Source organism: Chamaea fasciata, unplaced genomic scaffold, assembly GCF_029207755.1.
Source record: "Chamaea fasciata isolate MVZ Bird 193981 ecotype frontalis unplaced genomic scaffold, bChaFas1.0.hap1 SCAF_1, whole genome shotgun sequence".
In the NCBI taxonomy this organism is placed as follows: Eukaryota; Metazoa; Chordata; class Aves; order Passeriformes; family Sylviidae; genus Chamaea; species Chamaea fasciata.
The window spans coordinates 73,188,563-73,213,572 of NW_027094086.1; the positions used below are offsets into that span (position 1 = coordinate 73,188,563).

General features: G+C 38.6%; 1 protein-coding gene across 5 annotated transcripts in view; it reads right to left on the reverse strand.

Annotated features, from left to right (window-relative positions):
• CTNND2 (catenin delta 2) overlaps positions 1–25,010 on the reverse strand; it is a 640,488-nt gene that overhangs the window by 409,752 nt on the left and 205,726 nt on the right. The window contains exon 1 of one of the 5 annotated variants that reach the window (XM_066186204.1): positions 12,654–12,935. The exons of the other annotated variants lie outside the window; for them this stretch is intronic. The gene's annotated coding sequence lies outside the window, so the exon portion shown is untranslated. Of the gene's footprint in view, positions 1–12,653; positions 12,936–25,010 lie in introns of those variants that run through there. 5 annotated transcript variants of the gene reach the window in all.

Genomic DNA, 25,010 nt, shown 5'->3' on the forward strand with positions numbered 1-25,010 from the left:
TATAATTCTGAGGAGCCTCTTTGCTCAGTAAGTCTGGCTCCTTGGATTCAGACCCTTTCGAGGAGAGTCTCACCAGACTGGAATACACAAGTACCAGAGACATTTGCAATGCTAAACTGTAGGAATACAAGAAAAGCTACTTAAATTTCTGGACCTGCTGTGTTGTCTATTCCTTGTGTATTTTACATTATCCAATCCTGTGACAAGCAAAATGTGACATCCAGCTAATTTAGCAAGTGCTGAAAATTTATACAGCAAGTACCTTTCTGGCTTAAAATGGGAGAGTATGTATTTAGTGTACCAAAATCAGGATTTTCAGCCAAATTTCACCTCTACTGAAGCTTTCTTATTATTGTGTTACTTTCCTATCCCTAAAACTTGATTTCTATTTAGTACACACTGGTTTTTCTTATTACATGGCTGGCAAAGTGTGTATCCTTTCCAAAAGCTAAGTCACTGAAATAAGAATGAAAGAAATAATTTAATGGGATGCACTCTACTTAATTTCCTCAAACAAGAGACTGCATTGACCAGGAAAGACATTTCACTGGCTCATGTCCATTGCAGAGAAAAGTGAGAAAGAGAGAGACAGAGAGAGAATTACAGAATACTCTTCCTTGAATACATTCATGAAAAGTGGGCAGAGACCTTGCAACAATGTTTGGTATGTCTTTGACAGCATCATCAGAATATAAAGTGTCTCTAACCACTTTCCATGTCTTTTTCTGGAAGAGCAAAGTCCTCCAACAGTGTAATACCACTTAGAGAGGAGGACTTTGAAAATTAAATCCTTATAAATCAGTTTCCTTCCCTTTAAACAGCTTCACAAATACTGCAAACAATTTCTACCTTTTGTTCTCACAGCTCAGGTTTGCTACAGGAGAGGTGCAAGGAGCCCTTTCGGATGCAGTACTTGCACAAGGTACAGTCTCTACAGACAATGAGAGTCTCTACAATCCTAATTGCCTCATGAAGTTTGGCAACTGGATTATTGTCAGGAGTGGACAGAGGAGAACATAACCCCCTGGAAGAAAGGCAAAGTGCATAGGTTTTGGGTTTTTTAGGATTTTACTGAATTTACAGAACACATCTCTCAAGGCAGTGACACAGGTTTTGTACCTGCCAGCGAATTTTCTGCACACCACTGCTTTGGACATGTTTGGTCCCACACTGGACTATCACTTTCCTAGGAAGACAGGATGACAGGTGTCTCCATAGCAACTGAGTACACATGGCTCTGGATACAGTACCTCACCTAAATAACTTGCAACTACGTGTTCCCTAAAAGAAAATACTCTACAGTTCAAATTCCACTGAAATGGAAACTACAAAATTATTTACAGTGGAACAAGCTTAAGCTTGAGAAGCAGTCATGTGAAAAAAAAACCTGAAAATAATGGTTAGGATAAAAAATATGTGACCTAAATTATAATTTCAAATATTTCTAAATGAGAAAGTTTTGGATAACTCAGACAACTGCAACCACTGAAAATGCTAACTTTCTAATGACAATGACTGTATGCAAATGATCTAATTACAAACATCAACACACAATGCCTTGTTGAAAAACAGAGGGAAACATTTTGAGCAGCTTAGGAAGAAGAAAAAAATTACACTTTGAAAATATTACTATGCATATGGAATAATGAGGTCTCATAATAAATGCGGCATCTTATTTACTAAAATTTTTCTGTTTGATTCAGATGTTAATTTCATGGTGCATTAAATGAATACCAGATAAGCCTCCCTTTCTTTAAATGCTCACATCAGCTTCAAAATTATAGTTGGATATATTTTTTGAATTAATCTTACAAAGCACTGAATTTAAATTTGCAAGCTGTGTTGAATTTTAAGAAGTTCTAGTAGTGGGAATGAAAAGAGACAGGAACAGATAATAGACATAGGATGCCCTACCTATGCCAACAGGACCTCCTGATGACAGAATAGCTGGATACACCACCACTTTAAATTATACATAAATGGATCTGAAGAACAATGAGTCATAAGTTAAACATCTGTCTAAATATTTTTAGTAATTATTGATGTATTTTATTATTCTATAGATCAAGTTTCATCAACATTCTATTTCAGTAATTTCAGGAATAGCCATTCTTCTGGCACACACAGAGCAGAAAATAAAATACAAAAGTAAGAGTTATCCAGTTAGATAAACCTGGAGGCTTTTTTTTTCCTAAGGTGACATTTGAAAAATGTACAATTCATCTTCTGTCTGTGAAGGTCTGAAGTATCAAGTCACACTGCAAGAATACCCTGTTATATGTCAAAACCATGAAGAGATTCATCCCACTGTAGTCAAACCTAGCACTTCAATATGTTTGGATAGAAATAGTAGAGGGGGAAAAAAAAGTTTAAAAAAGGTAAAAAGTCCTGCAGCTAAGGCTGGAAAATATGGCTGCTGCAACAGGTGAACTGTTTTGCAAGATTAGCAGCCTGCCATAAAATCCTTCCTTGTAAGAGAGCAAACCACAACACGACAGTAGATAAACTCCATTACAGTGAATTTAAGTACATGGAACCATGTAGGCAGAATAAGCCAAACATCTGCCCATGTTTTTTTTCTATACTTTGTCGATGTTGCTTTCATCTGGACACATTATCCACATGTCCCCTGAAACCATGTATTGCAATTTCCATCAAATGGTATTACACCTGCTGAAGAGGGCAGAACTGATCGACTACAGCTTCTCCTGCTGTTGAGCTCAGCCAACAAGCTGTTTCTGAATCCTGCTCATGTTTTAGTAAACTGAGCAAAATTGATTTTGTTTGTAAACTGATCTTTTTTAAAACTAGTTTTCAGACAATTTTTTAAGAGGGTTTTTTTAAAATTGTTTTTCAAAGTTATATTGTGCCTTACTGATGCATGCTTCGAACCTTCAACTATAATCAGTATGAGGTGAATGAAAAAAATCAGCATGAAAATTAATTCCTTTATATCTTAAAAAAATACCACGTCATATACAAAGATATTCTGAAACAATAAGAACAGTGCTGCCAAACAGTAATGACTGGGCCTCTCATTCTCAGAAAAACCTTCAATTCCTTCACAATGCTTGTATTTAATTTTTTTCCAAATTCCCTTTCAAATATACTGATTTGGAAGACTGTGTTTGAGTTGTTTTAATAAACCTACTCTGCCATTCAGAAAAATCAATCATAAAATGCCAAGTCCCAATGATGACTGTCTTGAATCTGCATCTGACTTCTCCCTCCAAATAACAAAATGGCTAATTATTCTTTTAAAGCATTCCATGAATATCAAAAATAAAAATTTAAAGGAAGTAAAGACAGCAACCCACACAAGGAGGTTGTGTGAGAGCCTGGAAAATGCACCCATGGCCAAATAGGAATTTCATTGATTTTATGGACAGCTGTTTTACAAGAGCCAGTACTAATTAAAACTTAGGTTCTGTCTCTTTCCTGTCTTAAAAATGTTAAAAGATTACATCAAGAGGCCCATGTGCAATAAAAGCGTAATCATAAGGCATTTTAGAGTTTGTCCAAACAGATATCCAGAGTCTATCTGGAGGTCACAGCCAACCAGGCAGTTTCTTTATCTGCTCTATCCTGCAGCTATGCCGCAGCCACCCCTATTGTATGACTGCCTAACCCAAGGCAGTTATCTCCAGAAACAAGTGTCCAGATACTGCCTTTACATTTATCCAAGCTGATTTTCATTTTGAGGCATTATAACACAGATGCCAAAGAGCAAAAAATAAGAATAGGAAAACAGTTGAGATTATTGCTGCCAGACTTTCTGAGTTGAAGACCCTGAACACACTACAGAAGAAAGCAGTGTAATGAGATACTGATAGTCAAATAGTCATAGATTTTAAGTATGCAAAACAGTGACTGATAGCAGGGCACTAACTAATCATAGGATTCAATGATACCTGAAATAATAAAATAAAAAAAATAGCAAAAAAATCCCATTTTGTTTGGAAAAAGAAAATCAGAAATATGCAAAACCCGCTTTAATCTTCATGCCTATATAGACAAAATAAAGCCTTGTCCAGATGGATGCAGGTGCTATTTGTACACGCATTCCTGTTTAGGAGTAAATGAGCCCACTTGTATTTAATGCTGCATTTACCACAGACATATATGCAATTTCTAACCATTACAAGAACTTAATAAAAGAACTCAGAATTTCACTGTAAAATAATTTCACACAATTCCTAATGAAAAACATAACAAATGGTTCAATATATAATACCAGACAAGAGAATTACACCCCTAACTCAGAGAATTCTTCAACAATGTAGCAAGACCCATACATAACACATCAGTACAGAATGGTAGGAGTAAACACAGAGCAAATGTTTGGGGGAAGAAAGAAAGTGGTGCAGCAGTGTTGGAATCACTGCTGTACTTGTTTAATCCCAATGCATCAATTATTCTTGGGGGAAAAAGGCAAAAAGAAAGTAATGACAAAGAAAACATGCTGTTGCAGAAGTCACAGGAGACAACTCTCATAGTCAGGACACCCAATGAAATAAGGCCATCCTGCAGCCTGCCAGAACAGACATCCTCCCAACTGCCCAAGACTTCCTCAATGGTCTGAGATCAACCATGGAAACACTTTTAAGCACAAACAGTTAACCCAAATCTGATTGTAACATCACCTGGCTCCCAGAAAAACTGGCTGCTTAGCACACTAACCAAACTTGTCAAGTTGCTTCTGGGTTTTACTCTCTAGAAAAGCCCAGGAGTGCAAACTCAAGTCAGGGATTTCAAGATTTTTCAGCTCAGATGCTGCCAGCTTACTAGCCTGGAATCTGACCATCTAGGTAGTAACAGAAATGGCCCCAAGCTGCAATGTAAGGGGCTGTCCTCTACTTGTGAGCACTTGAAAATGATGGGCGACTGCTTTGTAATTTACTTGTCTACACATCATAGCGAAGGCTTACACTCCAAAGTGTGGTACCTCCACTTCTCTCTTCGTGTTAGCAGTGAAGGAACATGGATGACAAAGGAGCCATAGCCTTGTGTGATGCCTTGTGTCTTTCCAGATGGCAAGGCTATAAATCTAATATTATATACTTGAAGTAGACTCCTGGAGTTTCCAGAATATTACCTGAGGTAACATTATCTACAAAGAGATAAATTCAGACGTGTAACGCATGTGCTCTGAAGCAATGCTATCGTGTCTGTGTGTAAGTCATCACCAGCACATGAACAAACTGGCAACGTTTAAAAAAAATAAAGTAGGCTAAAGAACAGACTCTAAAGATACAAGTGTCAAGAAGCTGTAATCACAAGAGTTTACCCATTAAAGGAAATCCTGTCACTTTTAAGGAACGTTTTCAGGTAATCCAGCACACAGAGTATTGCCATTGTCCAGAGGAAAAAGATGAACTTTGCCCATTCCATTTGAACATAACCCAGTCCTGAGATGCCTGCAGGGACATTGCAAAGGTGCTTTGGGTCTCATTCAATATGTGATGGATCTATAAACCTTTCTGGTTTCATCTTTCCTTGAAAATTCCTATACATTTTTATTGCTCTGTTAAAATAAAAGCAGCCTTTTTTCTTTAGTTGGAAGGACCAATATGTCAGCTAGATGTCCAAATTAAAAATATCACCACCACCTTTTAAGACTTTATTTTTTGTTTCCCCCTTCCCCTTACCTGACCCCCTGAACCTGTCACCTCATGTTAGCTCTTCAGCACAGAACTACAGCTAGAAAGCAAAGGAAGTTCTGGCCTACTCCATCAACTGAATCAAGGAGCATGTGTCTGATTCACAGCAAGTTCTCATTGTACAAAATTTACAGTATAAGCCAGACAGCTCATATGATATTAGAAATAATTTATTTATGACGTGCTGCACAGGTTCATTATGATAATTTAACACTACTTTAAAAATATACTTTTAACTACCATTTAACACAGTGAAAATAACAGGTTGTCAAACTAAAAGATCCTGTGAAAAAACTAGTTTGTTAGGACTAATGTCGTGTGAAATGCCACTCCTTCAAAGACAGGCACCTTGTGCAAAGAACACTGAGAGAGTATGTAGATGCATATTCCAGGTAAAGTTCCTATTTAAATACAGAGTTAATTTGAACATGGCTAATTTCAGTATCAATCTTCATATAATTCAGCATTGTATGTGTATGTACATGGGCTTTAAAACAACTGCAGAAGCTTATTTAAGAGGAGCAATGGCACCTGAAAAGCCCCACTTACAGGTATACTAAAAAAAAAAACTAAATAACTTTTTTTTTTTTTTTTTTTGTGGTAAATACTTATTACAAACAAAGCACATAAAGTAGATGCATCCAGAGCAATAACAACAATACAGATGAAAAGTGAACAAAGCAGTCATTTCATCTATGGAACAAAATTTAGGCAATAGTCATAAAAATACAGACAAAAAACCCAACAATAAACCCCACAACAAAACAACAAATAAAACAAACCCAAAGAAAAACAACAAAAACCCAAAACCCAAAACAAACAAGCAAACAAACAAACAAAAACTCAAATCAAACCAAACCATGGATTGCCAACACATCACAAGAGCAGTAATGGGAGAAAGGACGTATAACATGACCTCCTCAAAAGCTGATGCAAGTAACTCATATGACAAAAATGACTGAGAAATTTATACACTCCATTATGCTACTTCTGAAGGAAGATTCTCCACCTCTGTAACTATAATTCCAATACATTTAATATTTTGGTACTGTTTACACAGTCTCTGTTATTTGTGATGAAAATCACAAATCAGTGCTGGACCAGAGTATATATAGTCTTACAGTGAACTGAGGCAGAAAAGGAATTATGAAGAATGAAATATCATTAATTCTGAGGTTACTCAATACTCATATGAAGTATTAATCTCACACAGGAACAATTATATTATAATAAAATTGCTCTAAATTCTTTTCTATATGTTTGTACAATTAATAGATTAGGGAACACAAGTTATTTATCAGATCCAAGCACCAGGAAATCATTTACTGGAAATGACTTTTTAGGCATCTGGGCTTGGTTAAAATTAAACCCAAAATACATCAGTGTTTGAAACATTATGCATGTCAAGCACACACCCTTCCAGTGCAATGTCTACCCTTATGACTGTTTAGAGAGGAACAAATATGGTGAGGATGCTGTAAAATTATTTAGGAAAGTCCAAGGGGTTTTGCAGTTTATTTATTATTTTCTTTCCTCTCTTAATTACATCCTTCTGAGTGCATGGTTTCTAATACAGTTTACACAGATAAAGCTGGTGACATTTCAGCTCCTCCACAGGATATGCCAAGATGTGCTGTAGTTTACTATGAGTGAAGTTACTTAAAGCAGTTGTGTAACAGTTTCAGCAAGAGCACAACAAAACATACTGATTCTCTCAGCTCAGACAAGTCTTCCGCGACTACAAGGGTACCATAAGGCAACCCAACACAGACCCACCTCCTGACACGTAAGCCAAGTTCCACTAATTTCAGCAGATCCTGATACCTCATTTCAAGCCATCTGAGAACTTTTGCCTTTGACTGAATACCATCAAGTTCATTAAGGAAAAAAAAAGTACAAGAGGCAGATCACTAAAAATATTTCTTCTGACTCAGCAGCCACGAACTTCCCTAATGGCTCAGAATTTCACATGAGAACCGAGGAGCATCTCTCTCCCCAGCTAATGGCAGGGACTGGGCTGACAGGAGCTTTTCTGAAGGACTTTACCCACGTGACTGAGTATCAATTAGATGGAAATTATTTAAAAAGAGTCATAGCTCAGCAGTATAGAGCTGTGAATACATAATGGCTTTGAATGCCACAGAAAGACAGACAATGAAAAACAACAGAGCCACTGTGCAGACTGAGGTGGAGAAAAGGAGCACAGACCAAGGACAAAGATGAGAACCCTCTCCTCACAGAAAGTTGTCATGGAGCCATTTGCACGCTTGACTCTCAACTTGAAATTTGACTATTCAATTTTCATCACATAAAAAGCCAATTGAGAGAGTCAACTGGGGAGCCAAAGGAAATCTAACTTGAAATCATGGCAGAGCAGACAGGTAGCACTGTGACCTTAAAAACAAAAGAAAAAAAAATTGCAAAACTGTTTATTGGGATTTGGAGGGTTTTGTTTGTTTAAAATCTGTGCTATCCTTCTATTTCAATTCTTTGTCTTTACCTACTCTCAATAAACCATCTCTTGCATTAGAAGAATGTTTTAGGTTTTCTAAGTTAGTTTCTAGCAACAGCTGACTTTTCCATTGCTTAAAGGCCATCTTATGACAACTAATGGCTTCAACACTAAAAGACAAAAGCATGATTAGAAGATTCATGCTAGGCTGGGCTCAGCAATAAAATACTGATCCTTCTGAGGATGGCCATTAAATTAACTGCAAAAAACTACAAGTGTGTAATATTACCTCTTCACTTTTATATTGTTTGGTACATTTTAATCAACAACACCCCTCTAATATTATTGATGATGCAGTCATTTTAATCCTCTGCGCAAGAGATTTGTATCAGGTTTTGGTATGTCCCTTTTGCACATTCATGAACTCTGTCACTCAAGAAAAGTTGAAAGAGTTGGAAACACAGAAAAGCAAACTTAAACTCATTAAACTTCAGATTTACCACAAATTCCAACTCTGCAGTGGGTTCACAAAACAGAAATGAGCAAATGAGCCTTCTACCAAGGCTGTAGAAGCGATGATGTCACTTATTTACAGTCTGCTGGGCCATCCAGTAGGCTGAACAAGCAGTCTGCCCTCTTCCCACCATGGCAATCAACATCATCTTTGAGGCACCGTGCATGCAAACATGACAAGGAATGGGTACCTGCTCCAGGAGAAACAGCCCTGAGCATGTGCCAGAACGAGAGCCTGGACATACTAGAAAGCAAAGGCATCTTCTGCCCTCAGTTTCCAAATTGACTGCTTGGTACCACTCCACATGTAGATATCCTCATGCAACAATTGTATAAAGCTAAGAGGATGGCAATAATCAGTATTAATTAATTTATTTACACAATCAAATTGTCTTAAACACATGGCGCCCACCTGCTCAGTGGTAATACTATTTAAAGGAACTCAAATTTTCTTTTAAAAAAACCCAACAGTATTCATCACTACCAGGAAAACTGATGCCAGAACTAGGAAAAAAACCCAAAACCGCAAAATGATATCTGAGTGCTTGCTGATCACCAACCAATTGAATGTAATTGCTCAACAATTCAAAAAGATAGTATTTCTCTGCCCATAGTTTTAGAAGAAACTGTCAATAAATGCTTATTGCAGTCTATTTCAATAGACTTTTACAGAATTGTTTTGCACAGAAGAGAGAGGTGACCCAAGTCTTAGCTTCCCTGAAAACTGCTGAAGCTGCAAGAGTTATTTGCTTTCAACATGCTTCATTCCACTGAGAATCAACCTTTTAGATCTGCTCTTAACTACTTAATTAATTACAGACAATGGTGATAATTCCTTACAACATCCTAAATGAATAAATGTTTTTCTTATTGACTCCCAAGTTCTGATTTGCTTCACTGTGCTGTGATAAAAAGGATTTCAGCTGAATAACTTGGCTGTGCACACTGTCATTAGAAAATGCTAGACACAGGGTGTATTAAGTAGAGCCTTACTTCAACTGACATGCAGTTGTGTTTCCACCTACTTTTTCTTCCAGATCCTTAAAACTGCACACTTTTGTAGCACTCAACACTGACAGAGATGTTTTTCATGTGTTCACAGCTGGGAGGACAAAGTTCCTGCTTTAATTTTCAGGTTAGCTTTTTCAAAAGCCAATTACTGGAATGAGCACTCTGAGGATGCCATACACAGGCCTTGATCTCTGACAGCAAGTATTCACAATAGTGTGAACCCCATGCTAAGGGTCTTCTGAAAGGATCTCTCTGGGTCTTAAAATTAAACAGTTAAATTTGACATGAAAACTTCTACAACATCATTATCTACTAAAAGAAAGAAAGAAATAAAGTTCCCCCATAAACAATAACCTCTTTCATATACAAATTTCAATGTAGGGGTAGTAGCTTCCATCAAATGCATTATACACTCTGCCATCTGAATGACCTGCCCTGTCAGCATTTTAAATCTAGTCCATGCTGATAGATCAAGGCTTTCCATTTTCTGTTACCTCTGCCTCTCACTGTAAGTTAAGCAAGTACCTAGCTATTTAAAATAGAGATATATGTCCAATTTGTACACAGACATACACACAAATGCAGCACATCAGTATCATGGAGGCAGGCATGGATGGATGCTTAAAATGTGCAGAGTGTATCACGGTACAAAGAAGTATGGCAAGAAATTCTCAGCTGGTAGCTTATTAGGATGAATCTTTACCAATGACAGAAAGCTGGTTTATCACATCTCTCTGTCACTTCGGCAACTAAAACACTAACCATGGGGGGTTTTTTCAGAAAAAAAAAGAAGAAAATTTATTTTATACCTTCTGCTTGCAATTGTCTTAATGAAGAAATGCTTAAGCTACTGAACATTAATAGTTAGTATACAAACAACTCTTACCTGTATAATAAAATCACCAAAGTAATTCTGACTTTGCCTTGGACTTCCAAAAAGCAAGATGTTCACATATGGTTGAATTAGCTCAGTTACTCAGAAATCAGTGGAGTAATACCAAAGATAGATTTGGCCCATTATCTACCTGCACAGCACAAATGAATAATGCAAATGTGTATGCAAAGGACCATGCAGAATCTCGGCTTAGCAGTGCATTTAAAATGTATCACTAACTTTCAGCTTCTTGAAATATTTATCAACCACAGGAGGTTCCACTGAGAGCACACTCTATTAGGAACTTCACTGAATTTTTATTTCTACACCTGACTCAGAGGGACTTCAGAAAAGGAGACTGGAATTAACTGCCGTAGCAACCTCACTTACTGCTCTGACACCACAAGCTTCAGGAGCACTTCATGAGTGTTTCTTAGTCACTTTAATGTTCTTCCCACAGCTGGGACCAACTGGGGCCTTTATGCAGCACATCTCAGGAGGGAGAGAAAGAAGGTACCCAGTTTCTGCACATGACTTCAGAAGCCACTGAAACTAAACTGTCTGCAATTAGAAAGGTACTGAAAGAATCCACAGTAAATGAGCATGCTTTAAGACACCACAATCAACTGAAAAATACCACAGAACAAGTTAAGCAGTCTTACTAAAATCAGTCTAGAGGGACAAACTAGTTAAATGACTAGTTGGATCAAGTGGAAAAAAGTTTGGATCAATTGCACACAGCACTTGAACTACTGAGCACTAGTCAAAAGTTAAATTTGTTTTACTGAACTTTTTTTGAAATAAAATTTCATCTTGAAGTAATTACAGTAGTTCTGTTGGTCTAATAAAGATGGGAATATCTGAAGAAAGATTTTTTTAAAAGATGAATACTCTAGATTACCAGAAGAAAAAAAAAAAAAGGGAAAAACAAAAAAACCCAAACCACAAAACACTCCATTACTTAGCTTAACATTGAGTAGTTATACCATTTTGGCCTAGAAAACCTTCTGTTTCCTACTTTAACTGATAAAAACTACCTATATCAGGGAAAAAAAAAAATCACCAAAAAAACCCCACCCCAACAAAACCCAAACCTTCAAAGACATGTATTTCAGTCCTTATAGACTTTGGGAGGATACATGTTTACTCCTTTTAATCTCGAAAATCCAGTCACCTAGTAAACAGTATTACTCCACATTAAGACATTTCTGAAGTGTTTTGAGTCAGGAAAAACACATAAAAACAATACACTTGACAAAGTCTTTTTTTTACTGCTGGTAGAAAGTACTAGACATAAGGAAGGGTGGTTTGTTTTTACATTTTATGTATTTCACTTATTCAGCCAAAAGATCAAACTATTGAATTGTTACCTTAACAAGTACACAGATCTGTGTCAAAGAAGGCTGTCGGGACTTTTTCCACACAACTGACTTCCACATGAAATTAATTTATTTAATCCCTTGAACAGTCAGTCACATTTCCCTAGGACTAGAGCAGCACCAGATGAAACTGGCAGGTCATAACCACGCATTATTTTTACTATCTGTAATGAATTTCAAATTAGCTGATGCATCTAAAAAACAATCAACCTTAAAAGCTCAGCTAAGTCTGAAAGGCTAAATATAATTATAAAAGATGTAAATGCCGTTCTTACCTATTTAAGACTAATTTGAAAAGAGAGATATCACTACAGTTAAGTATATGGTATTTTACTGAGAACATTTTCTAGGATGAAAGTACAAAGCCAACAGGTCTGCAAACTCAAACGCATGCATCTATAGAAATACATTTTTGCACAAGGAAGATCGGCTGGTTGAATTATTTTAACTCAATGGAATTACTTAAAGCTTTGCTTTAGACGGGTCGCACCAAGAAATAACCGCAGTCAAATCAGATGTTGCTGAATAAGAACACGAGGCATTTGGGGGAAACAAGACACTGAAGAGCAACATTTACTTTCTTGCCTTTACTGTGAACTCTAAAATGTTGCCATTATGCTACCTACTTGCTCTTAGGTAAGAGCGTTTTGAAGTCGAAAAACATCCGTAAGGCATTCAAAAGTGACGTTTTAAGACAAGCCATAAACCTTTCCACGAAAGATCCCATTCCATCTCACACAAGCGGTCCACCTTTAAGGCTTTACCTTTTGTCGCCCACTTGTAAATTAATCTCCTGAATCAGTTCAGCTGCGCCCTGGGAAGCCTCCTCACCGCCGAGCCGACTTTCCCTCCTCTCCGGAGTGGTGGCTTAAGCAGCTCTACTCTTTCTTTTTTCTTTTTTTTTTTTTTTTTTCTTTTTTTTTTTTTTTTAAATTCCCTCCCCTCTCCTTTTAACAGTCACAAAAAGAAACTTGGGAAGGGCAGTGGCCGCGGCGGGCCATTCCCAGCGGCGGGCAGAGCGGGGCCGACAACAACAGGCAGCCCGCGGGGCGGTGCGCGGAGGCGGGCGGGGGCCGGGGGCGCGGCCGGGCCGCGGGCAGCGGCGGCAGCTGCCGGGCCCGGGGGCAGCGCGGGCGGGCCGGGGGAGGCGCTCCGCGGGCACAAAGGGCTCCATGGCAACGGCGGGACGAGCCCCCCGCGCCCCCGTCACCGCCGGAGCCGCCCACGCCGCCCCCCGCCGCAGCGGTCGCGACAGCGGCTTAGGGAAGCGGCCCTGGGCGACACGGGGAAGGCGGCCGGGCGGAGGCTGCAGCCCCCGGCCCTGCCACTGGCCCAGACACATGCCTTCAGCTTTTTTTTTCTTTTTTCCACCAGAGTGCAGATCAATCTTCACACATAGGTGTAGTCATTTAGGTTTTCTAATTGCGGGAAGTCGATAAGCTACTGGTGAACAAATTGGAGGGCTGGGCAATCACCAACCCTGCTAAATTTAACAAGGGAAAGTGCCGTAATCTGTAGCTGGGACGGGGCAACCCGGGGTGAATGGACAAGACTGGGGAACCAGAGGCTGGAAATCAGCGCCACGGGAAGGGACCTGGGGGTCCTGGTCAATGGCAATCGAATCTGAGCCAGCAGTGCCCTGGCAGCCAGGAGGGCAAACCCTGTCCTGGGGGGCATCAGGCACAGCATCACAGCCGGGCAAGGGAGAGGATTGTCCTGCTCTGCTCTGCACTGGGCAGCCTCACCTCGAGTGCTGGGAGCAGGTTTGGGCGCTATACTATAAAAGACTTTAAGCTTTTAGAGAGCATCCAAAGGAGAGCCACAAGATGGTGAAAGACCTTGAGGGGGAGCTGCATGAGGAGTGTGTGAGGTCACTTGGTCTGTTTGGCCTGGAGGAGACTGAGGGGAGATCTCACTGCAGTCACAATTTCCTTATGAGGGAAAGCAGAGGGGCAGACGCTGATTTCTGTAGTGACCAGGGACAGGACCTGAGGGAATGACATGAAGCTGTGTCAGAGCTTTAGGCTGGACATTAGAATAAGGTTTTTCACCCAGAGCGCGGTTGGGCACTGGAGCAGGCTCCCCAGGGAAGTGTTCACAGCACCAAGCCTTGACAGAGTTCAAGAAGCGTTTGGACAATGCTCTCAGGCACATGGTATGATGTCTTGAGGCTGTCCTGTGCAGGGCCAGGGGTCGATGTTCCTTGTAGGTCCTATCCAACTCAGACATTCTACGATTCTATGCATAGCACAATTTCACACTGAATGAATTTAATTCTGCATCAGTCATACAGGTCTCATCAGTCTCTTAAAATACAAAACATTACATTTTGGAGCATATATTCTTCTTTAAACTTTTCTTTTAAACTTCTGCTTTGCAGACTGTATGGCCTGAAGCTGTCAAACTTTACAGTACTCAGTCATCTAGAAAATTATACTTACTTACACTTATATTTTTATACATGTGCAAGGCAATAGGTGGCAAGGTCACAAGCTAAGGGATAAGTGCCTGGCCCAACCTCCACTGGGGACAACTCTGAGGCTCCAAAGCATGTTGCCAGGAACAAATCTACGTACAGCATTCCTGCTGCTGAATGCCACAATGCCTGAAGTCTGAGAGCTCTTGGGTCAAGGATCAAAGTGCCAAAGGTGGAAATGAAACTCAATCAACATTCATGACAAATTTCTGCAACCCCAGGTAAGACCCCCATAGGTGTAATGATGCCCATAAAAGATTGGTGACAGATTTTTTTGGCATGGTGCAAATGTTAAAGTGGTTCAATTATTTTGCTGAAGTCAAAAAGATTTAACTTGCTCCTGAGAACTTCTTGCTGAACTATCTTATTCAGTACATGTGTTTGCATTGGTCAACACCTCTGTGATCTGAATGCTGGTGGAAAACAACTCTTCCATTATTTCATCTACCAAGATCCTGTCAGGCAAAACAGCCTTCCCTTTCACATAAATATTAAGCTTCATACTCAAATACTTCATGTGAATAAACTGTCAGCTTTGACTCCAAAATGAGCCCTTCCCAAGGTTTTTAATGTAATTTTTATACCCACTTTAATTTTAAAAGAATTCCTTGCACAAAGCCTTTTTTGTTTGCTGCCAATGTTTAGGTTAAAGGCTTCAGGACTGGACTAGAGACTTGCATTTTATCCTTGTCTTAAAATTCCATGTTCAATACAGATCTTAAAAAAACAGCACCTTTCTACTTACATAGAGCCACCCCTTTCTCTGAACCACAATGACCATGTACTTAATGTACCGTAGGGACTTAGGGACCATGTACCCTATCATTAACATTTACCACTTCTGATTGGAAATCATAAAATTTCACTGCACAGTTCAGTAGCCTTCTCTAAAAATGTCACAATGAAGCCGAGGTCACTTTTGCTTGATTCGACAGGACACAGCATACACGTTGAGGAAGAAAAAGCACCATTCCAGGGTCCGAAGGGACAAAAAAGCAGCTGACTGGGATTGTGTGCACTGCCTGGGGCAGACACAGGTGCAGAGGTTGCCCTCAGCTTCCTCCCAAAACGGAGGGAAGAAAGAGATAGCACCAAAGCAGGTTCAGAGGTTTAGTGTTAGAAACTTCTTTTAAACATTTGCTGAGGCCAATGAAATATTAATACTAATAAGAACTACAATAATAATAATAATAATAATAACAGTAATAGACACAATCTGCTACTTAACCCAGAAACTTTTGGAAGGGGAAAATCTAACAGTTAATTGTATTTCTAAAATTTCAAGGAAGTAAAATGTTGCTGGGAGCAACGGATATGTCCTTTATTTTAGCTCCTGAATGGAAAACCTACCAGCTTCCTTGTAACTCTGCCAAGTTGTAAGTGTCATTTAAGGAGAGCAAAACAACAGTTTATTGTTGTTCTCCAGCACTGCTTAGGATGTAGAAAGAAGACCGTTTATGACACATTAAAGGTCACAAATAAATGGCAATTTAATAGGAAAAAAATTACTCCACATGCAAGAATATCTCAAAGGCATAGTTAATTACATAGCAGCCTGAGCATGTTCTCTTTTATTAAAATATTGTGAACAGCCATCCTGTTTTATTTCAGTAAGCTAATATACATCACCACCTCAGGAAAGCTCTGTTAAAAAAATAAGAAAACACATACTATAAAGTTATTGCATCTATTGCAGCAGTGCACAACACCCAGGCCATTTTGCAGTGCATTTAATAGAGAAACTTAACCTATCAATACAATTTGAAGGGATTTCACTCTCATTGCCAAAATCAATGGTTGGTATTAAAATGGATTGCCACATGTTTATGAAAGAGTTGTTCAATCACTTGACATTTGTGCAGATTGCTATCTTCATATAAAGGGATCCTTTCTCATACAACTGATTGATGGTAGTGGAGGAAAGCTATTCCCAGTTCAAACCCATATATGCTTCCTGTATATGGGTAGAATACCTACTTTTTCTCAATCACAGAAATTCCTACACACTTAGAATTGATCAACTCCTTAAGTGCTCTGTTGATACTTCATTCATTGTATGCTGAAGCTGTGCAAATTTTGAGAGTTTGAACAGAGAGAAACAGAAAGAAACCCTATAATTTATTTCTGAACTACTGGAATAAAAGGGAAACTGCGTTTTAGATGGAATTCTGGGAAAGGAGATCAGGTGTATGATTTTTCTTTCATTCATGCAAAACATGAACAGTTATCTCTGAGCCACAATTCAGTGTTCTTATGCTAACATCCACACCTCACTTTAATCTACACAAATGCACTTTCCCCTTCTTTTCATGTTGGCTCACCAAGAATCATTTAAAACATCTCCAAACATCAAGAGTGTAGTGCCTAGGTGGATTCATTGTAATCTGAATGAAAAACATCAATACTGAAATATATGTTTATAGAAAAGTTACATCTGTAAACATTTCAAGGCAATTGTATGAAGGCCAGAGTAAAGGGTTAGCTTGTGCTATCCTTAATGAGTGTAGTGATCCAACTCTTATACACAGGATAAACTGCTCTACCAGCTAGAAATAAGGCTATTTCATTTAGGTGAAATAAGGTAAATAAAGATATTTACTAAGGTAGTTTCTGTACTGAGTTGTGGTAGGGTTTTTTTCCTCCTAAACCCTTTCTAAGGGACACTTTGCTATTTTCTGCTTGGCAATCTATGCATATACAGACAGAGATTACTCCAGAATTTTTCCTTTTTCTCTACTTGCATTTTCTGGTCTGGGACACTAAGTTACCATGAAATAGTCTTGCAAGTACTGCAAAACTTCAGATGTTTTTCAGAAGCTCAGGCCTCTGCCAGAATCTCTTAATGTATTTCACTCATGTTTCTCTCTTGATTTGATAAGCCTATGGGGACAACCACTCTAAGAATAAGTAAGGGGTTTGTGTGATACTGGGCATGGTGTCCCTGAAGATCCCTACAGTTTTTCTCCCATGACATACTAAGCTCACGCAAATTGAATAAACAGGGAATTTTGTTGTAGCATAATAAATGAAGAAAGCCTCTTTCAGGGTCTGAATAGACAGTAGTAGATAGCACTTACTTCCACCAACTTTCGCTCTTTAAGTTCACACCAATGAATAGCAAAATTATTTTTAAATAATACAGGCCACAGAGCCTTTAAGGATTACTCTGTTTTCCTGCTTGAGGGAATAAACAATTCAGTAATAGAAAGCGAGACGAGATCATGCCTATTTGCTAACCCTCTTGTCCTGTCACTACAAGCCCTTATAACAAATCCCTCTCTTACTTTCCTTGTAGGCCCCTTTTAGGCACAGGAAGGTGCTGTAAGGTCTCCCTGAAGCCTTCTCTTCTCCAGGCTGAACAGCCCCAGTCTCTCAGCCTGTCTTCATAGCAGAGGTGCTCCAGCTCTCTGAGCATCTTGGGGGCCTTCCTCTTGACTCAATCCAACAGGTCCATGTCTTTTTGTTTGGGACTCCACAGCTGGATGCAGCACTCCAGGTGCAGTGTCACAAGAGCAGACCAGAGAGGCAGAAGAATCACCTCCATTGATCTGCTGGTCCTGCTTCCTTTGATGCATCTCAGGATACAGTTGGCCTGGGATACAAGTGCATATTGTCAACTCACATCAAGCTTCTTGTCCAGCAATACCCCCAAGTCCTTCTCCACAGGGCTACTCTCAACCCATTCTCCACACAGCCTGTATTTGTTCCTGGGATTGCCCTGATTGCACCTTGCACTTGGCCTTGCTGAACTTCATGAAGTTTTCAAAGATCCACCTCTCAAGTTTGTGCAGGTCCTGCTGGATGGTATCCCCTCCTTCTGTTGTGTTGATCACATCATTTAGCTTGGTGTCATCAGCAAACCTGCTAAGGGTGAATTCTGTCCCTCTGTCCCAATGTCCACGTTGCCAGAAGAGACATTGAACATCACCAGTCCTGATACCAATCACCGAGGAACACCACTTGTCGCCAGTCTTGGATTACCAATTCACTTCCCTCGCATCAAGTTGTTAGTAAAGATTTCCCAGTGAAAATTTGATCTTGCAAATTTGATGCCAGTTCAGAGTTCGAGTTCCCATCCTTCTAGGACAACTTTAGCAGATGTAGGGAGAGAGGGTGCTTCTATTACATGTGCATTCTTATTAAACTTCACTTCAACAAGACAGAATCCTGGAAAACCAAATTAATGAGAGGATGTGCTCAACTGTATAAATCTTGGAGGACCGGGTAAAGTGGGCTATTTTCACTTGAATGACAGGATCTTTTTTAGTTAGTAATTATTGTTTGAATAGACGAACCCTCAAAAGCTGCTGCATTTAACTGCAAAGAAAGTCTAAGGGTGTATTAAAAAAGATTAATCAATATTGGAACTAAAAAATCGAATGTGAAAATGTGTTATTACAGCCATTTACTCCATTGCTGGTGTGGTGATCAGTGGCAGAAACAATTCATCACCACAACACAAAACAATGTCTGTAATGCAGCTACACTTGCTTTGTCTTGTATGATGTATACAAGTGTCAAGAAAAGTTCAACATCTGTGATGCTGAAGCTTTGTAATAGTCAAACATTATGATGGGTTTTCTGTCAAACTAAAAAGAGTTCAAGACTCAATACTTTGCACAGAACAGTGCACAGCAGAGGTGTGTGTCACACACAGTCTTACACAGTGTCACTTCTTCAACCTCCAAGTCACTTTGAACAAGTAGAAGGCTTTTAAAGTCTGACTTTGTGTCATAAGGCAAAGAAGAAACATATCCTTTTATCTGGGAATTCATCTCTGACCAAAAATAAAGACTTGCTGCTCACAACAGGTTTTTTTTTTCTCTTTCTGTATATAAAAATACGGTATGGTCAGGTAGCATGAGGATGCTTTCTGCTCTCAAAAAGATCTTTAAAATGAAACTACACATTTGGAGAATGAAGACTTGGGTTTTCAAGCAAATCAGGTATGGGGCTGGTAATAAAAGTAACAATGCAACAGAAATCCATAAAGGGAGTGGTGAATATTGACAAACAAGCTTTTCATTAGAAAAGACTTTTCTGCATCAATTTTTGAATTAGAAAATCAATCAGAAGGGAAAATACACTGACAGCAGCATGAGGAAGCAGGAGAAGTTCAACAGAGAGAAGCAGTGCAATCAATTTGACCTTTTGTCAGACACTTTACCAACTCCACAGAAACTGGGTATTAAGCAAGTAACCATAAAATAGGTTGAATTATTTAACAAGTGTGGGACTTCTAAATCAAGCCAGGCCATGACCTACCTGTGTCAGCAAATCCAACTGCACTGGCAAACTGAGTCTCCCAGGATGCAGCCATGGTTTGATGGGAGAGCAGGAATAAGGAGAAGTTCTTCAGGACAGAAAAGCCAAAATCTGTGTTCAATTCAATTAGCTAGCAGATGTAACTAAAATTTTAGAGGGAAAGATGGAAGTGTTTTTAAAGTTAAACCTATGGGAGAAAAAATGGGGCAGGATATGAATGAGTATAAAAGGTGTTTCAGGCTTCTCTTTTGATAGTTACAAAACTCAGTTTTTTGAAAATTACTGTATGCTGCTGACTTATTTTTCTCCATGTGTATTTAAAATGGACATTATAAAATCGTTGGGCAGAGACATAATAATGTTAACAGCTCCTCTTTCTTCATGCAAAATTTCTTTGACAGCTTGGCATATAGCTAATCACTTTTTAAAAACTGAATGCACCCCAGTGCAGTGGACCTAATTTTTTAATCTGTCAGCCAGAATTTGTCATTAACAAACTTTAAAAAAATGATTAAATACTTCACCTTTTTTCCTCAATCATATGCCTTGGCAATGGGCTGAAGAAAATTTGTATTTCCAGCAAGATTAATGAGTAATTATTGGTTGAGATTAAACTGCTTTATAGATTTAATGGATTTCTGTTTTGGCTGTAGAAGTACTCAGAATAAACTGATGAATGATTGCCACAAATGAAAACAAGCTAACCTGATCAGAAGGGAGTTGCGGAGGCTGAGGGATAAAAAGAGAGCAGATACAAAGCTGGGAATGGATCTGATGTTCAGAAAGGTGTATGAGACACTGATATTAACAGGAAAGAGAGAGAGGCACCTGTTAATGACTGCACCCACCACCTCTTTCGAGATGACAGGCATATGAACCTTCCCTTGCTACAGCAGTCATATGAGCTACAAATAAATCTGTTTCAGGGAATTCTTTTGGACAACCATGACTGCTTGGCTACTGGAGTTTCAGTTTAGGTTTTTAATCAGGTAAGGATAGAGGTGTAGTTTTGGTTTTGGTTTGGTGTGGTTTTGGTGATTGGGTTTTTTTCTCCTAAAAGCACACAGTGCATCTGTTCCATAAGTTTTATTACAGATACAATGATTTTTTAGAACAGGAAGTTATGAAGTTTAGTCACATATTACCATGGCAAATACTAAAGGCCTCACAACCTACCTGTAGAATATTTGCTGCAAAAACCAAGAAACAATGTTATGTACACCCAAGAGAAAGCAATTTGTACAATGATTAACAGACCAATTAAGTTAAACTTCTGCTAACATTCTCCAGTCAATAAGGCATTCACTCTGATAACAATGTTACATTTATATAACATTTTTTTCACACTTTGTCTCCTCTCTGCAGCTCCATCTTTTTCTTCCTCTCTTCTCAATCACTCCCTTATTCTTTCCTGCCACTTTGCTCTCCTTATAGTAAATCTAGTTCCCTTAAGGAAAAACAAAAATCCCAGCAACACTCAAGCACACTATTCCTTCCCCCTCCTGGCATGTTATTTCTCTGTCTGTGTCCTCGAACATTATTTTTCTGTGCACAGAGTGCTCCACCACAATATTTTCTTCCCCTCTTCAGAGATGCCAAGAGATTTTGGTCATTGCCTCTTCCCATGCTGTGATGCAAATTTATTGTCTCCTTTCTTTTCATGGCAACACATTGTGCAAGAATTTCTGCTTGTGTCTTGGCCCATGCTGAGCTGTCTGTCAGCCTTTACACCTTGCCCACAAGTGTTAAATTCAAAATCTGTTTCTAAGCTTTTCGAGTAGCTGCCCTCATGTGATATAAAAGCTATCAGTAAACCAAGCTGATACACTGGGTAGAAAACATTAGTGCAAACTACCGAGTGACTGTTGGGTCTAAGAACTTCTATTTATGAGATGACATTATCTCTATAAACTGGAAAGTGAAAAGTTACATTGTGTTGACCCACATAAAAGCTCAAACTCCCTACATTCAAAATATTTGCTGGGAGTGGGCAGAGAAAGGTAGCAACACATTTCCCAGGATGTCTTAGTAGAGTAAGGAATTTAACCCTCCTAATGAGAACCTTTTCACGCTATCTACATTTATAAGAAGAATGGCTAAACTCTTCCCTAACTCATGTCTCCTGAAACAACTTTGAAATAGCTGACAACACCATGTCTCAGGGAAGACTGTGTCCTTCCCTTGGCCTCCAAAGGAAATGGGTTGTCTTTTGGGTGTGTTCATAAACTGGTGGATAGGGCCTAGTTACTGTAAATGAAGTTGTCTTTATGTTTTGCTAGTTACAGACAGAATTTCTCCCAGCTAGGATGTTATGGAGATTAAAACCAAGGGCATGACAGAGAACAGGGGCTTTCTGTGTGAATACAAGCAATTGCATCTGCCTAAAAGAACCTTGAGACCTATTCAGCAGGTATTTGTGTAAATTACATCTGAAATTTCCTTCATGATGAGGAAGGTGATGCCTACTGCACATTTCTAAACTAAAACCACCTAACTGCACAGGCACATGCTGTGTATCTTCCACTTACAGACTGGGTTGTGCTCCCTGTGACCTAGAGAGAGCAGTTCTTGCTCACTCATAAGCAGACATATCCCATACATGTCAGCTGGAGCTGGTTTTGAGAACAAAAGAACTGATTCTAATAGACCTGCATGGCTTAGACAGCATCCAGTTTGGCCCTTACTTATTCTAACAATAAAAATAATTGCAAATAAATGCAGAATGGAAGGAAGTTACAGTTGCTCATGTTGAAAGGTCTGAAACAGGTAAATGTTTATGCAACACTGGAATGCACACATAGCTGCCATATGCATCCCAGGAGTAAATATATCAGCAGAAAGTGTTGCTCTCATTTAAATAAGCTTTTCCATATTTTAAATCTTTATGCAAAGGATACCTAGAGATTAATCTGCTTAGAACTTACAGAATAATATATTACTTGAGCAGTAGGTAGTACAGCCTTCTAGCAGGTAATGTGACAACCACCATGTTCTTAGAGACTGCATCAATACAGCAAGACCTACTGAAATAATAATCAAAAACTTGTGGGCTTTTAATGAAAAGGGTTTTCTCATATTCAGTAAAACAAGTAGACTTATCAAGCATCTAGAAAGTCAAGCAAATGTAAAAAAGTGATAATCATAATTGATAATCATGTCCACTTTTCCGCTCTTTCATTTTACTGAAGACAATGAGAAAATGAGGAATGCTTCAGTAAAAAACCAATTCTTTTCCCAGCTGTTTAGCACTAAGTAGTGAAATAAAGTCAGTCTGGAGATTAATTTACACTACTTCCTAAGCCTAAACCAAATTATTTTGGCTGTGGGAAGGCAATTGAAAGCAGTGAGTAAGGAGAGCATAGAGCCCAGTGAGACTGTTTCCCCTGCTCTCACAGCTTGGGGAGATATTCACTTTTAGCATTAGGGCAGGAAATCATGAACAAGAGCCTGTTGTGGTGTGTTCATGGGCAGTCTTCCACTGAACAGGACAATGGCTTGGAAACACCATTTTAGAAGTTAGCTGTGTTCCTTACACCATTCACCAAGTCACACAAAACATTCTATTTTTGGGGTACATCATGGGCTTTGAAACATTCTGGGACCTTGATAATAAAGACTGTGGAGCATCCCGGGGAAAAACATGAGCGAGTAAGTCTCAGTCATTCAGAAGGGCAAGGCCTTTCCTGGGGTGTTTACCTCTCGTTGACAGCTGGTGCTGTTAATGAAGCCAAGAGGCGATGAAGAGGTAGGAAGCATTTAGCACTGAACACAAGGCTTGTTGCAGAAAGTGTTTGCTTGCTTGGTTTTTCTTGACTCTCTGCAACTTAACATTTTGAAACTGTTTCTTATTCTGCCTTTTCCAGTTTCTTTTCCCCATCCCTCACAGCTTTTGCTGTTTTTATTGGAGTGTCTCTCTAATTATTTCCTCCATGCCAAAGTAAGGGCAACTATGCTTTTCCTTCTCTTAAATTTAAAATTGTATGAAGTTCACATGGAAAATAACCGAGTTACCACACAGTACTTTTTCCTTTTAATTAGGATAGCTACTTCACAAACCTACTAAATTCTATTTCACCTAAGAATGGTAGGTAATTTTTAAATTCAGGATCTGCATCAAATCCTGAACCAAGCCTCCTACCAAGTGTTTAATTAGGGAAAAATTGATATGGCCTAGAAGACACAACAAATTATCTGTGGCCCAGGAATTTTGTCATCTCTTGCTCTATCACTGGAGATATAAGCATCAAATAATTTCATAATTTCTTCTGTAACAAAGATATTTTGATCTAGCTAAGTGAAGTATCCAAGAAAAAAAAAATCACAGAAAGTACCATGTACCAAATGTGTCAAATCTTTCTCAACGTGAAGAGATCTTTAATTTGATAAACTTACCATGATCAAACTCATAAAGTAGATGCTGGATGTATCTAGTAATTAAAGGTCACTAAGGAATTCTTTAAATGTTGACATTATTACATGGTCTTATAATATGCATGACTTGTAGACATAGAAAAAATATATGAGTATTATTTATCAGATCAAAATACACTGACTCTTTTCTGGAAAAACACATTTTAGAAATGGGAATAAGTTCATAAATCCAGAGCATCCCTATACATTAAGAATTAATACTTTGTTATTGAAGACTGATACAAGTCAGTTACCCTTACAGACTAAAGAGAATAATGGAATATAAAAATATAAAATTATATGAAGCTAAAGGTAGCAATAACAAGAACTGTGTATTAGCTTGGAGCATAATAAAAAAGGAATACATGGAATTTACATAAGAAATTTTAAATTATTAAAAATAATTGCAGCACAGTACATGTATAATTTTTAAAATGGCTGAGATATAGTACCATAGTACTCTGAGAATATGACACATGCCATTTCAGGCTTTGTCTATTAGGAAACAAAATGTTTAATTTTTAAAAAGAAGTTATGTGGCTTTAGCAGTGTAATAGCCTTATAGATTGTATGTTTTGCATCAGCACTCAACCAAAATAGCACTGCCATGCACTGTATTTGAAACCTATTTTGTGGAAGGTTTTTGAAACTGACAAACCAGAAAATCTGTTGCTTGATAAAGGAATAAAGCCTTAGTAGAGTATTAAACCCCCCAAATGGTAGGTATTTGAGACTTGCTCTTGGAAAGAAGGATAGCAAAGAATTAAAACTCCCTTGTGTAAGTATCTCTTGCACAGAAAATTTGTTGCCTGAAGTCCAATGATATGAAATAAAATAGAAAGAAATGAAAATTGATTTGTATGATGGAAACAGTATTCAAGCCAACATCAAAAGAAAAACTTACTCTGAGGAAATTATTTCCTAAAAATTGAATCTTTCTTTCCTTCTTTTCCTTTCACAGACTGACTTC